General features: G+C 36.4%; 1 non-coding gene across 1 annotated transcript; it reads left to right on the plus strand.

Moving 5' to 3' along the window:
• Positions 1-9,000: 9,000 nt before the first annotated feature.
• On the plus strand, positions 9,001-9,072 carry TRNAP-AGG (transfer RNA proline (anticodon AGG)). Its single transcript has one exon. It is a non-coding gene; the product is annotated as a tRNA-Pro (tRNA).
• The last annotated feature ends 3,826 nt before the right edge of the window (positions 9,073-12,898 follow it).

Consider the following 12,898-nt stretch of genomic DNA (forward strand, 5'->3'; position numbering starts at 1 on the left):
TATTTATTTATTGTTTTGTACAATAAAGAGTTTACATACATACATAGTATATAAGGATAGACTTAAACAATTTCGATGTTTATGATCTACTGTTCATGTGTTACAATGGTCTAAGATCCGAACTTAAAAAGATCTTCACCGGTTTGATAATAGAATGAAACGTATTTTATAATGAATTCAGAATATAACAAAATATATTAGAAATAAGATTGCTAAAAAAATCCTGAGCAGACTAATTTTAATTATTAAAAAAAAAATTGTTGCAACATCGAGATAATAAGAAAATTTTATACTGACTTAAAGTATAAAACCTATAGAATGTGCAGACGTTGGGTTTGCTATTGTTTACCTGGATGAAGTAGAAGGTTGCCAGGAATAAACAGGTATGTCAATGCCAGTTACTTTCACTTGATTGAGTAATAGAACAAATTTTATATCAACGTAAGCGCTGTTTTATTGTAAACACGTTGACAATTATAGGGTTGTCTGTAAAAAAAATTGGTCCTAATGGGGGTTTGAGAATTTTAAATATTAAAAGGCCATAGTCGGGTTTTCATAGTAAGTCGGGCCTTACATCAAAATGGGCTTGAGTTTATTTATGAGTACCTCTTATAGTGACGAATATTTATGCTGAGTATGAACATCCTACTTGTGACAGTTTTTGACTAATTACAAATTGTTTCAATTTAATTTTATTGAATTTTATTGTTTTTTTTGTACCTATTCGTCAAAGTTGCACCCGTGCGAAGCAAGGGCGGACCGCTAGTTTAATGATAATTAAAATTATATTCTATACATATAACAGGCCGTGTAGGATGAGTACCTACACGTGTGTTTCATTGACATCCATCATCCAAAGTATTTTATTATTTTCTAATTTTATGGGAAAAGTATATTAGACCTCTCAGTACATAAGTAAGTGTAAGTATAAGTTTATTAGAGTGTAGTAGACCGCCTCTTGTGTACCCTGAATGTATGGGTAATATATATAGATTTTGTGTACTATGATTTGTGGTGTGCAATAAAAAATATTTGTATTGTATTGTTATTATTGCTCCCCTATGTTGGATATGATTTGCGTCACTTTCCGAGTATAAAGAAATAAAAATACATCATGACTTTTTAGTAAATAGCTCTTTCCATCTAGTGTTCTTAACACAAGTAGGTCCCTGACTATTTTAGGCTGTCGAACGTGTGACTCTGCGAATAAATTATCTGCCTATCTATTTACGTACAAAATTTATGCGTTTACACGTATTTTAGTTGTCAGTGCTTACAATTTTGACGCCAAGTGCTCCCGCCAGCCTTACGACGAGACGCGTGATACGCTTTACTGCGAATTTTATAGACTAGGAGAAGGATCTCAATTTTTTAGTACGCACGAAGTTTAGCGTGTAGGTGAAGTAATAATATTCATAATGGGTTATGTAATAGCAAAGCTAGGCTTTATAATTCGTTCTATCTCCTTTCAATAATAAATTAGTTGTATTCAATACTTTACAAAAATAAATTATTAGAAGATGTATTAAAATTCAATCGAAATATTTAGCAAGTGGTTGAGTTCTAAGAAGATTGAACACCCTTGTAAGATTATTAATTTTAAATCAAAGTTCAATAATTTCCTTGGCACGATACTCTATGAACGACGATCTATGTAATGAAAGTATTTGTCAACCTTGGAAAATACGAAAAAAAACTTTATTCGCGTATTCAGTTCTACTAACCCGAATAGATACCAACTAAAGTATTTTGAATTAATTTATAAGCAAACTTGATGAATATAAAATTTAAGATTCTCTTGGATCGTTTCATAAAAAATTACATGCAACCGAATTGATAACCTCCTCCTTTTTCGAAGTCGGTTAAAAATTAAAGAATAGATTATCATGAACGCTATTATTACCGACTCGTATAATTACTTAATGTTAAAACATCCTGGACGGTAATTAAACCACAGGCTACTGATTACTAATACGATACATGACAAGTGGAAAAATATTAAAAATCGAAAATTATTTCCACTTACATCGTATAAATAAGCAATCAGTAGTCTTAATGTCAAAAATGACGATGAAAACGTGTGTGCCAGTATTAGGCATCGTCCTAATAGAACGCGATGCGCGATCATCGCGCGAACTAAGCGATGCGACCATCGCGTGTGCGCGCGATCAAACATATTGAACTCGAATAGGTGTCCTAACTGACAATTGCGTTCTATAAGGACGATGCCTTAGTTTCATCGAGCAGTCAGCCGACGAGAGCGGTGGCGCACAGTGCGCGTTTTACAGCATCCGCCGTGACGTGTGCTCTGCGAGGAAGGGCTACGAATTAGTCCGAAACATGTCAAGCTAAATTCGATTGAAGACGTGAGTTATCCGGGTTCATTTCACTATGAGATAGTCTCACGGTAGTTTCATGTTCAGTCTGTTCTCTGGGTGAAATTGTCGAACAAGTTATTTTTTTAACACCGTTATATTTACGTAGAAACTCAATATGGTTTCGTTGGCAACGTATAGCGTGTAATACAAATAATCGTCTTTTCGAAGGCTTTGCAAATAAACCCGTTTTGGTTTAAAACTTAAAAGCGCACGATATTCGATACATAGGTACTGTATCCAAAGAATTGCTCTACAGTTCAATTAATTTTTAGTAAGTACCAGTGGCGTGGCGTGCGTCAGAATGGGCCCTACGTATAAGGGCTTAAGTGTAAAATCCTTACTTTACAGGACGGGCTTTCAAAGTCAAAAACTGTCGTAACTCAGAGATGGTGTATCTAAAATTTGGCACACTAGCTAATAGCTTAGTACTCTGCCCTTCAACCACAACGAATAAATTTTAATAAAATATTTTTTCATGAAAAGTTATGGTACATACGCCCAAATATGAATTTCCGGGAAATAAACTTGTGTTCAAAAAGACAGTAAAAAGATCTATGTGGTACATTGGCTCATATACGCGTTCAACTTAAAAATCTTTGTTAAAAAATATGTTACCCAAGATACTTGGAGAAATTATAAAAAAGTAATACAACACATTACGATTAATATCGGGCTAGTGGCGTTCCGCTTGACGTACAAGGCAGTTATGCACACAGATTTAAAAAAACCGCCCCGGGATTTACCGCGTAAAAGTATCAAACGTACGTTTGGCCCTTTTACGTTAAAATTGCATCTAGTTCGGCCATTTAACGTCAATGAAAACTCGAAAAATAATTCAATAACAGTGTTTTTTAATCCACTATCTAAATATATATAGTTTATAGATACCTATAACGCACAAAACTCAAAATTGAAAAAAATCACTTAGGCCCTTATAAATAGGACCCATCGAGATATTTCCATGGTAAAGCTAAAGCAATGATCGCTAACATCTTTCACAAATCCTGTATGCCCGTTGTCTTATTTCGTAAATATTGCGCTAGCCGATGGGAAAAGGGTTCTAGTGGGTTCTAAGAACACTTCCCCACTGGTAGATACCCATAGGAGCGTCCTTAGCTCTCGATTAAGGTCGTAAGGTCCTGCGTAATAAAAAGAATATAATGTGTATGCGGAGATCAACTATTCTTGATTAACACACAATTTTGATAGATAGATAGATAAAAACGTTTATTTGGTACTGCAAACACACACAATCAAGATTTTGGGAACTTAACACACCATTAAATTGCTTCACAGCTTTATGCTGGTTACCTCGCGATGTTTTCCTTCACCGTAAAGCCCGCGGTAAATTTTAAATGTAATTTTGCACACGAATTTGCAAAAACTCAGAGGTGCGAGCTCGGATTTAAACCCACGATCCTTTGCTTGAGCAGCCATAGGTCAAAACACTAGACCACGGCTGTTCCTAATTATTTACTAGTTTGCATTCCAAAAATAAAGTAATCTAACCAAACGGGATAGAAATAAAATAAAATATAAATATAAAAGCTTGTGTTATGGGTACTAAGCAACGGATAAATATAATTATATAAATAGACACATACTTAAATACATATTAAACACCAAAGACCCGAGAATAAACATTCGTATTTTTCATACAAATATCTGCCCCGACACGGGAATCGAACCCGGGACTTCAAGCTTCGTAGTCAGGTTCTCTAACCACTAGGCCATATGGTCGTCAATAAAAAAAAAACATTAATAAAACAACAATATTACTTCGGTAACCTGTTTTCGAAAAGCAAAGCTACCGGTTTATCACAGCTTAGCTTATCATCGTTGTCGTATGTATGTTTATGGATACCGAATTAGGTCAATGAAAAATTAATATCTCTCATACTCGTAGGTATACAGTATACAGGTACACATAATACGTTATAGTGAGTAGTTGCCACCATTCTGATAAAAGATATTAGAATTTAACCTCGGTCGTTAAAAATTATTAATTTTTATTCAATAAGTATTAGAGGTAGGGCTTTGTATTTATATTTTAATAAAAACGTAAGTACGTAGCAATTTAAATTTGTACAACCTTTCACATTAGCAATGCAGCGAGCGATTAAGTTGATTTTATAAACGTAAATGCATGAAATAATTACGTATCTAATTTTTTGTTCAATAGAATTACGTAATAGTAAATAATATTACAATATTATATTACTGAACAGTCAACTAACACTACTATTTTTAAGTATTGTCTTGCTTATTCCTACTAATCCTACTTATATCCTACTAATATAATAAATGCGAAAGTTTGTGAGTGAGTGAGTATGTTTGTTACTCCTTCACGCTAAAACGGCTGAACGGATTTGGATAAAACTTTGTAAGTAGATAGCTGGACATCTCGAATAAAACATAGGCTACTTTTTATTCCGATATTCCCACGGGGTGCCACGGCATAGGGACAAAATCTTGAAATAACAACCGCTGGACTTAGAGTCATGAAATTTGACATGATTGTTTTTAATGCAACGTCTATGATAACAACAATTTAATTTTCGGGAATTCATACGGAAAATTTTAAGAATCCCGAAATTTAAATTCAGCTGCTGGATCTAATGATTTACGATTGCAAAGCCGCTGGTAAACACTGGTGTAACAATAAAATTATTAAAATAATGTTTAAAATTGTTTTTTTTTATTGTTAATTTAATTTTCATTTTTAAATATCTCACCAGTCAAGTCCGCAATAAATCAAATTTGCTAATTAAAAGTTGTAGGAGTTATGCGATTGTGTATAGAAGATAGCACATACAAAACGGAAATTAAAAATTAAACCGCCGAAAAAACTGAAAAGCAAAAATAATAAGTTTTTGTTTAACCTTAATCTAGGTACCTACTAGTTTGAAGTCGGTGCCTCAGCACTAGCCAGGAGTGGACCTATTAGTCGTCTACCTGATGGGCTCCTATCACTCCTCCTGGCTCGTTCTGAGGCAACGACTTCAAACGATACCTCGATTAAGGTTAAACAAAAAAGGTTTATTATTTTTAGCTTTTCAGTTTTTTCGCCGGTTTAATTTTTTTGTTAAAAAGATTTTACTTTATACCTTTTATTTTATACCAAGATATACCCTATTATGTATAACAAAACAATGATCAAAATCGGGCCACTGTGTAAAAAGTTATGTCTGGGTCATACATTAGGTACAATCAGTGACTGAATAATTAATCATCCTCTGTTTTCGTACCCTTAGGGTAGGAAGTTTTTTCGAAATCTATATGGGACCACAAAAAAAGAAATAATAAATAGTTTTTATAAAAAAAAGAATTACTGAAGTTATGCGTGGAAATGCATAAAAAAAAACAAATTAATATCACATTCTAACAGATGGCTGCGTCCCTCTCGGTCCGTTCGGACCGTCCGATCGTCTGTTACGGCTAGTATCTTTATTCATCGGCGAGTGGGAACCCTGTGCTCTTGGCGCCAAACCGGTTTCGAGTCAACGGTGCCCAACGGAATATGAACGAAAATACAAACTAAAATATAGATGCACAGAAAAACAAGAAAAATAAGACCAGCACTAGGAATCGAACCCAGGTCCTCGGTATTCCGTACCGCATGCTATACCGCTACACCACTGCTCGTCAACGGTACAGACACGAATTTTCCCTATGCACCACATATCTCAGCTTGTTTGTTTCTTATTTAGCCACTTCAGCAGTGACTCTAGCGACATCTATACCGTAGCCCTCATCGAGAAACTTTCGGCATTCCATTGGAACTAACCGCTCACCCGGACAAGAGATATCGTTTTGGAATCTTTTTGTATTTTTTATTTCTTTTCTGGCTTTTCTGTGCATCTATATTTCAGTTTGTATTTTCAATTTAGGTTTTACGGGATGAAAGTAAAAGTAAAAATTTGGAATTGAAATAAAAAATACCAAAAGATTCCAAAACGATATCTCTATTCTCGATGCAATATGAACGCTTGTGTAACATGTTAGTTAAGTTTCAATTTCGCGTGCAAGTCGTAAGAGTAGGTAACGATTTATACCTAAACTTGACTTTTGTTCGAGAGTCCCTTCTGTACGGTAGTAATTCTAGTAATATTAGTTATTCTGTGCTAAGTTGAGCAGTCCTTCGTTTGTACATTTAAAATAGATTAAAATAAAAGGCATCAATATCGTGACCACTTATTTTATTTAATAGGCTTGAGAACCTCCTCCGTTTTTCTCGTCGGTTAATTATTTAAACTTAAGATTGTTATACTTAACTTGTATGAAAGCACAGAAAAAAACTTTACTATTTTGACACCCTAAACACGTTCACGGTTGCATCGCAAAAGCACCGCGCTAAACTGTCCCCTGTGTCACCTAAGTTTTAACCTCGTCATGGGCCAGCCGCGACCATGCGCGACCGGTGTCGCTACAAGCAAATTTTTAATCCATTGCGCGTTCTACCTGTTAATCTAAGTCCGGTGAGCGTATCGACCACGCAATAGGAAGCGAATTCGCTCGCCGGGCCGCCTGTCACGCATAGCCGTGGCCGGAATATAAGTTTCGACCTCGTTGTAGTTGAAGGAAGTTCCCGAGCCGCGACCAATTCGTAATGAGGTGGATTCCACCCACAGTCCGACGTGTCCCTCGGTCAAAACTTTGCCAACGGATCTTGTCAGATGTATTTTCATTTCAACTTATTAAGGTCATCGCATTTGTGTTATTCGCATCTTCTAAGTAGGTTCAGTACGAGTAGGTAAGTACCTCTACGATGGGTTGAGTGTCAAGTACTCACTTCTTTTATTCACGATGTACCTAAATCACCATTTATGTTCCTTTGACCAACGGTCAATGTCACCCCAGGCAGTGATCAAAGACACTCCAACAAATAAAAATTTAAATAAAACATTAGTAGAATAACACATATTATTTGAAGTTGTGATATTTAGTACAATACAAAGCTATACCTAAATAAACTTTTGGCCTGATAATATTAATTGCAAACGTTTCATCGCAATACCCACTTTGTTAATTTAGAAGTTATTGAAGAATTGAAAATAGTAAAAAACATACTTATATTTTCACATTTGATTTGTACCGTTGCCAACTATACTTATTCACTGCGTCAGAGTAAATGATGAGAGTAACTATCGGTTTTATCAACCATAGAAACAAAAAAAACGATGCGTTCGGAAACTCAGATATTTGTTAAGATTGGTTTTTTGGAATCTTTTTGTATTTTTTATTTCAATTCCAAATTTTTACTTTTACGGTCATCCCGTAAAACCTAAATTGAAAATACAAACTGAAATATAGATGCACAGAAAAACCAGAAAAATAAGACCAGCACTAAGAATCGAACCCAGGTCCTCGGCATTCCGTGCCACGTGCTATACCACTTCACCACTGCTGGACCAGTGTTGTTGTTCATCAGTGGTGTAGCGGTATAGCACGTGGCACGGAATGCCGAGGACCTGGGTTCGATTCCCAGTGCTGGTCTTATTTTTCTGGTTTTTCTGTGCATCTATATTTCAGTTTGTATTTTCAATACAGATATTTGTGTTTAAAAGTAAAATGGAAGTTTTTGTCAAAGTCGCCCCGTGATTCAAAGTAAACCCAGTTCATGGTAATTTATGTATCGGATCTCGCATTGACAAAAAATGTTCTCGAGACAAGAATACGGATCGGAAATGTCAGAGATGAGAATTAACATTTGCGTTTAAATAAGATGTGTTATTGTTTCGAAATTTCGGATGTGGGCTGCTAAACCTAAATGTCAATCTTAATTGTATTCTTCGTAAGTATTTCAGCGGGGATTTTTTTGTCTACAAGTTACAATGTGAAATTTAACCTGTATATTTAATATTAAATCCGACACAGAACTAAAGTCATCGACATAGCTTACCGGATAAGCAAACTGAAGTGGCAGTGGGCCGGCCATATCAGTCGAAGAACTGATAACCGCTGGGGCAAACGAGTTCTTGAGTGGAGACCGCGAATCGGCAAGCGTGGCGTAGGACGCCCTCAGACTAGGTGGAGCGATGATCTTCGCAGGTTAGCTGGCAAGAACTGGATGAGACTGGCCGAGGATCGTGCTCAGTGGCGTGCAACTGGAGAGGCCTATGTCCAGCAGTGGACTAAGATAGGCCGATGATGATGATGATTTAATATTAAATGGGAGGTATGTTTGTGCAACTTAAGGTAGCGTTTCCACCAAAGATGTGCGAGGATGTGTTGCGAGGAATGTGTTTTTCATTAACCAATAAAAACGCTTTATCCTCACACAGCACATCTCTGGTGGAAACAGCTGAGCGGAGCGAGGCGAGGTAAATGAAGCGTTTCCATTGGTTTATGAAAACACATTCCTCGCAACCTATACGTGAATTTTCACCGTCAGAGATACAATAAGACATGTTACTGCCCTCGCAACAAAAGTACTGAAATAGGTACTTAATGCGTTTGTCAACGATTTATTATCTGTGCGTTGCAGTTGAAATCAAAACGAGTTCCTCAAAACTTAAAAATGAATTTGGAACACGTGACGACAGAGAGTATGCTACTTTCGAAGTACCGTGTATTGTGTATTACATTCACCGGCTCGGTTTTTTTAAGCAGCATCTCAACTGGCTCGTTGGTCTAGGGGTATGATTTTCGCTTAGGGTGCGAGAGGTCCCGGGTTCAAATCCCGGACGAGCCCAATTGTCTTTTTGCTTTTTTATTTTTTTGCTAAAAGACAAATGCTGTCGAAATTACGATAGGCTAAAACTCGTAAAAAAGTCGTGGTACGAGTATAAGTGAATTTTGGCATAGTTGTGGGAAATAGTGTTTTAAACCACATATTAAGAGTACTGATGGGTGCGGGTGAACACGAGTTTTATCCCCTGAGAGGCCGCTTTTGGTCTTCGTCGGGTAGGCTACGAGGAACGAATTAATATTTAAGTATCAAGAAATGCGCGAACCGGAAAAATATATGTGGTGAATCGAGTCACAGATGGGTATTACTAAGTTGCGATCTCCTTACACAAATAACCTCAAGCGTGGGATAATGCTATGTACATTAATTTCACTCGGAATGCTTAGCCAAACGTTCCTATTGTTTTGTCAAATAATATGTACAGTCACTTATATCTACTATCTGACACGTCCTTCCGTAGAAATAGAGTCGTATCAGATATTAACCGTGTCAAGCCGTGTGGAAAAATTATTTTTTCCGTGATACGGTTAACCGCTCCAAGGAAAAGAAATAATTTTCAGCTGTCCGGTCAACCGTGGAAAATCTTAACCACTTGTATAAATGCAGAATGTAATCTAGTGTCACTCTTGTAGTGAAGTATGTATAATTATTCAAAGATTTGTTTTAACATGAACGCTGCACGCCGCACGACCCGCCTTGCTCGTCACGCTCGAGCGTCGACGAGGGTTTGGCTTTTAGGTTTAACTTCTCACGTGTTGAGCCTAGCATTTCTAAATTACGTAGGTAAAATAAATTGGTGAGATGAACTGTAAGTAAAAATCTTTAATTTAAGCATAATACCTAGCACATTTGAAACTGTAGAATGAATGAAAATTATTGCTTTCCGCATAACGTTCACAATATCTTGCGTATGTGCTTGACTAACATTTTCACAAACATTTGGAGGATCAGACATATTTATATGTATTGTGTCGTAGGCCTCGAGACAATTTAACCATTACACGTTATGTCGATTAAGTGTACTTTTGTGCCACAGGATCATTATGATTGTGAGAACATTATGTTTGTTCGCGTTCGCCAGCCGGACTATGGAAAATTTGTACTTTTCGATTGTTCGGTGGCGATATTACCGTACAGTGTACAGATGTACACCAACCGACCAGTATCGCCACCGGACAATCTTTTCCACAGTCCGGCTGGCCGGACTACACACCGGACCACGGTTAAGAAGGCAGATATTTATGCACGCTTGTTGTGTCAGATATTGGTGCTGGTGACTGTACCTAGGTACAATTATGTAAGTAATATATTAATATCGAAAGGTTAATACCTGAGGTTAATAAAATACACCTTAGTGGATAATGTATACGTGAAAATAAAACTTTTGAAACCAAACAGAAAAAAGAGAGTCATTGTATTGTATTGTAGAAAAATATTAAAAAGAGGCAAAACGTTCTAATTTTAATTTGGAAGCAAATAATATTGTTTAGAAAATAGTTCTTAACCGATTTATGAAATGTAGCGCAAACTATTTTTCTAAACATCTGGTAGCATGGCGAACGGTTGTGTTGCTCTGAAAATAAGCTCTAGTTGAGGTCGAAACGCGTTACTAGTGGTGATAGATGGGTTTGTGTGATTTGTGTGTATTTTTTTACATTGTGAAGGTGGAGGAACTGCATGAACACCCATTTCTTGCATAAACGTAGCTATCATAAGGTCGCGGGTGAGCACAGTAATTGTTTCAGTTCAAAAAATATTCATCTATTGAAAGTTAATACTCAGGTAAATTAAAAGTCATATATGTGATTTTATAAGACAATGCTACATTATTTTGCAATTTACTATGACACGACGACAGCTGAAAATCGAGAATTTTCGATGGTATTAGCAAAACTGAAGTGCTTACTGTTTTTCTATTTTTCCAACGAATATAGGTACCTACTTCGAGTTTTATAGGTTTTACGTTTTAATAATTCAGTACAATGGTTTACTAATGTTTCGGCGAAAATTATTTAGCAAATTATTAGCTCCCAAACTATTTATCCCATATTTTTATTTAGGCGAAATGTTATTTCCCAACTCAACGTTTCGCACTAGTTGTCTTTTTTGCGGCGTTTTTTTTCGGGCGTTTTTTTCGGGCGTTTTTTTATTTTTGCTGGCGTTTTTTGGTGTCGGGGGGTTTTTTTTATTTTTAATTTAAGTTTTTTTTTTAAAGTCGTGATGGCCTAGTGGTTTGACCTATCGCCTCTCAACAGGAATTACATTTGAAATTTACCACGAGCTTTGCGGTGAAGGAAAAGATCGAACCTGCACAAACCTGCGAAGCAATTCAATGGTGCGTGTAAAGTTCCCAATCCGCACTGGGCCCGCGTGGGTACTATAGTCCAAGCCCTCTTGTTCTGAGAGGAGGCCTGTGCCCAGCAGTGGGACGTTTATAGGCTGGGATGATGATGATGATGATGATTTCATGTTTTTTAAACTGGTATATTTGTTTTTAAAGTGGATATCCTGGCTGCAGCATCAGCTCATCGTGTTGCCACCATTGCATTGTATGTAGAATCAAATACTGATCAAAAGGAATCAAACACGACATATCTGCTATTATTTTTTCAAGAGTATACTGGTGTGCTGGATATCCCGGCTGCAGCATCAGCTCGTCGTGTTGCCACCACTGCATTGTATGTAGAATCAATTACTGATCAAAACGAATCCAAACACGACGTATGTGCTATTATTTTTTATAGAGTGTACTAGTGTGCTGGATATCCTGGCTGCAGCATCAGCTCATCGTGTTGCCACCATTGCATTATATGTAGAATCAAATACTGATCAAAGAAATCAAACACGACATATCTGCTATTATTTTTTCAAGAGTATACTGGTGTGCTGGATATCCCGGCTGCAGCATCAGGCCGAGATTTCCATAATCTTGCATAGTTATATAGCATACATGGGTGTTTCAAATTTTAGGTCCCATATATGTTTGAAAGTAAAGTAAATACCCATTATGCGTCTAAGATTCCTACCGCAGCGAACAAAAGAGCTGATGATCTTGAAACGGCTGAACCGATTTTGATAAAACATGTCTAAGATCCATCGCTAGAAACCCAGCTTTCAAATAAAAAAAAACCGCATTCAAATCGGTCCACCCGGTTAAGAGCTACGGTGCCACAGACACACACACACACACACACATAGCGGTCAAACTTATAACACCCCTCTTTTTGCGTCGGGGGTTAAAAAAGCTCGTGGCGTCTTTTTCTTACGATGTTCGCTAAAGCTCACATCGTATCTCACGCCACTCACCTTTTTTGAAGCCTGTTATACAACAGTTGCATAAAATACTATTATAAATACAACAAAAATAATGTGTACAATAAATAGCAGTAATACAGTCTAAATAAATTAATAACATTGTATGTCATTTCCTATCTAAATAAAAAATTCTAACAAATGATTACATGTCCAAGAAAAAAATTAAATAAGGAAGTCAAAGATAGGGTAGTATCATAAGGTAGGTACACTAAGTATATTCATTGAAAAAAACAATTATTGAATAAAAGCATTACTCGATTAAAATTGATTGTAAAGCTTTTTTTTAATTTGTTAGTTTTCAGAGCTCTAATAGATGCTGGTATTCTATTAAATATTTTTGGTCGCATGCCAATTATACTGTGTTACAAGGTATATACTGTTACTTTTTGGTCATGTTGTGAACGTGTCGGAAATCTGCGGTCTTGTAATGCACTCCTAAAAAGATTTGGGTTTGACTTTACAAAGCAGGCCACTTCCAGAATGTATAATGATGCAAGCGTCAGAATGTTCATTT

The sequence above is a fragment of the Choristoneura fumiferana genome, chromosome 20 (genome assembly GCF_025370935.1).
Source record: "Choristoneura fumiferana chromosome 20, NRCan_CFum_1, whole genome shotgun sequence".
NCBI lineage: Eukaryota > Metazoa > Arthropoda > Insecta > Lepidoptera > Tortricidae > Choristoneura > Choristoneura fumiferana.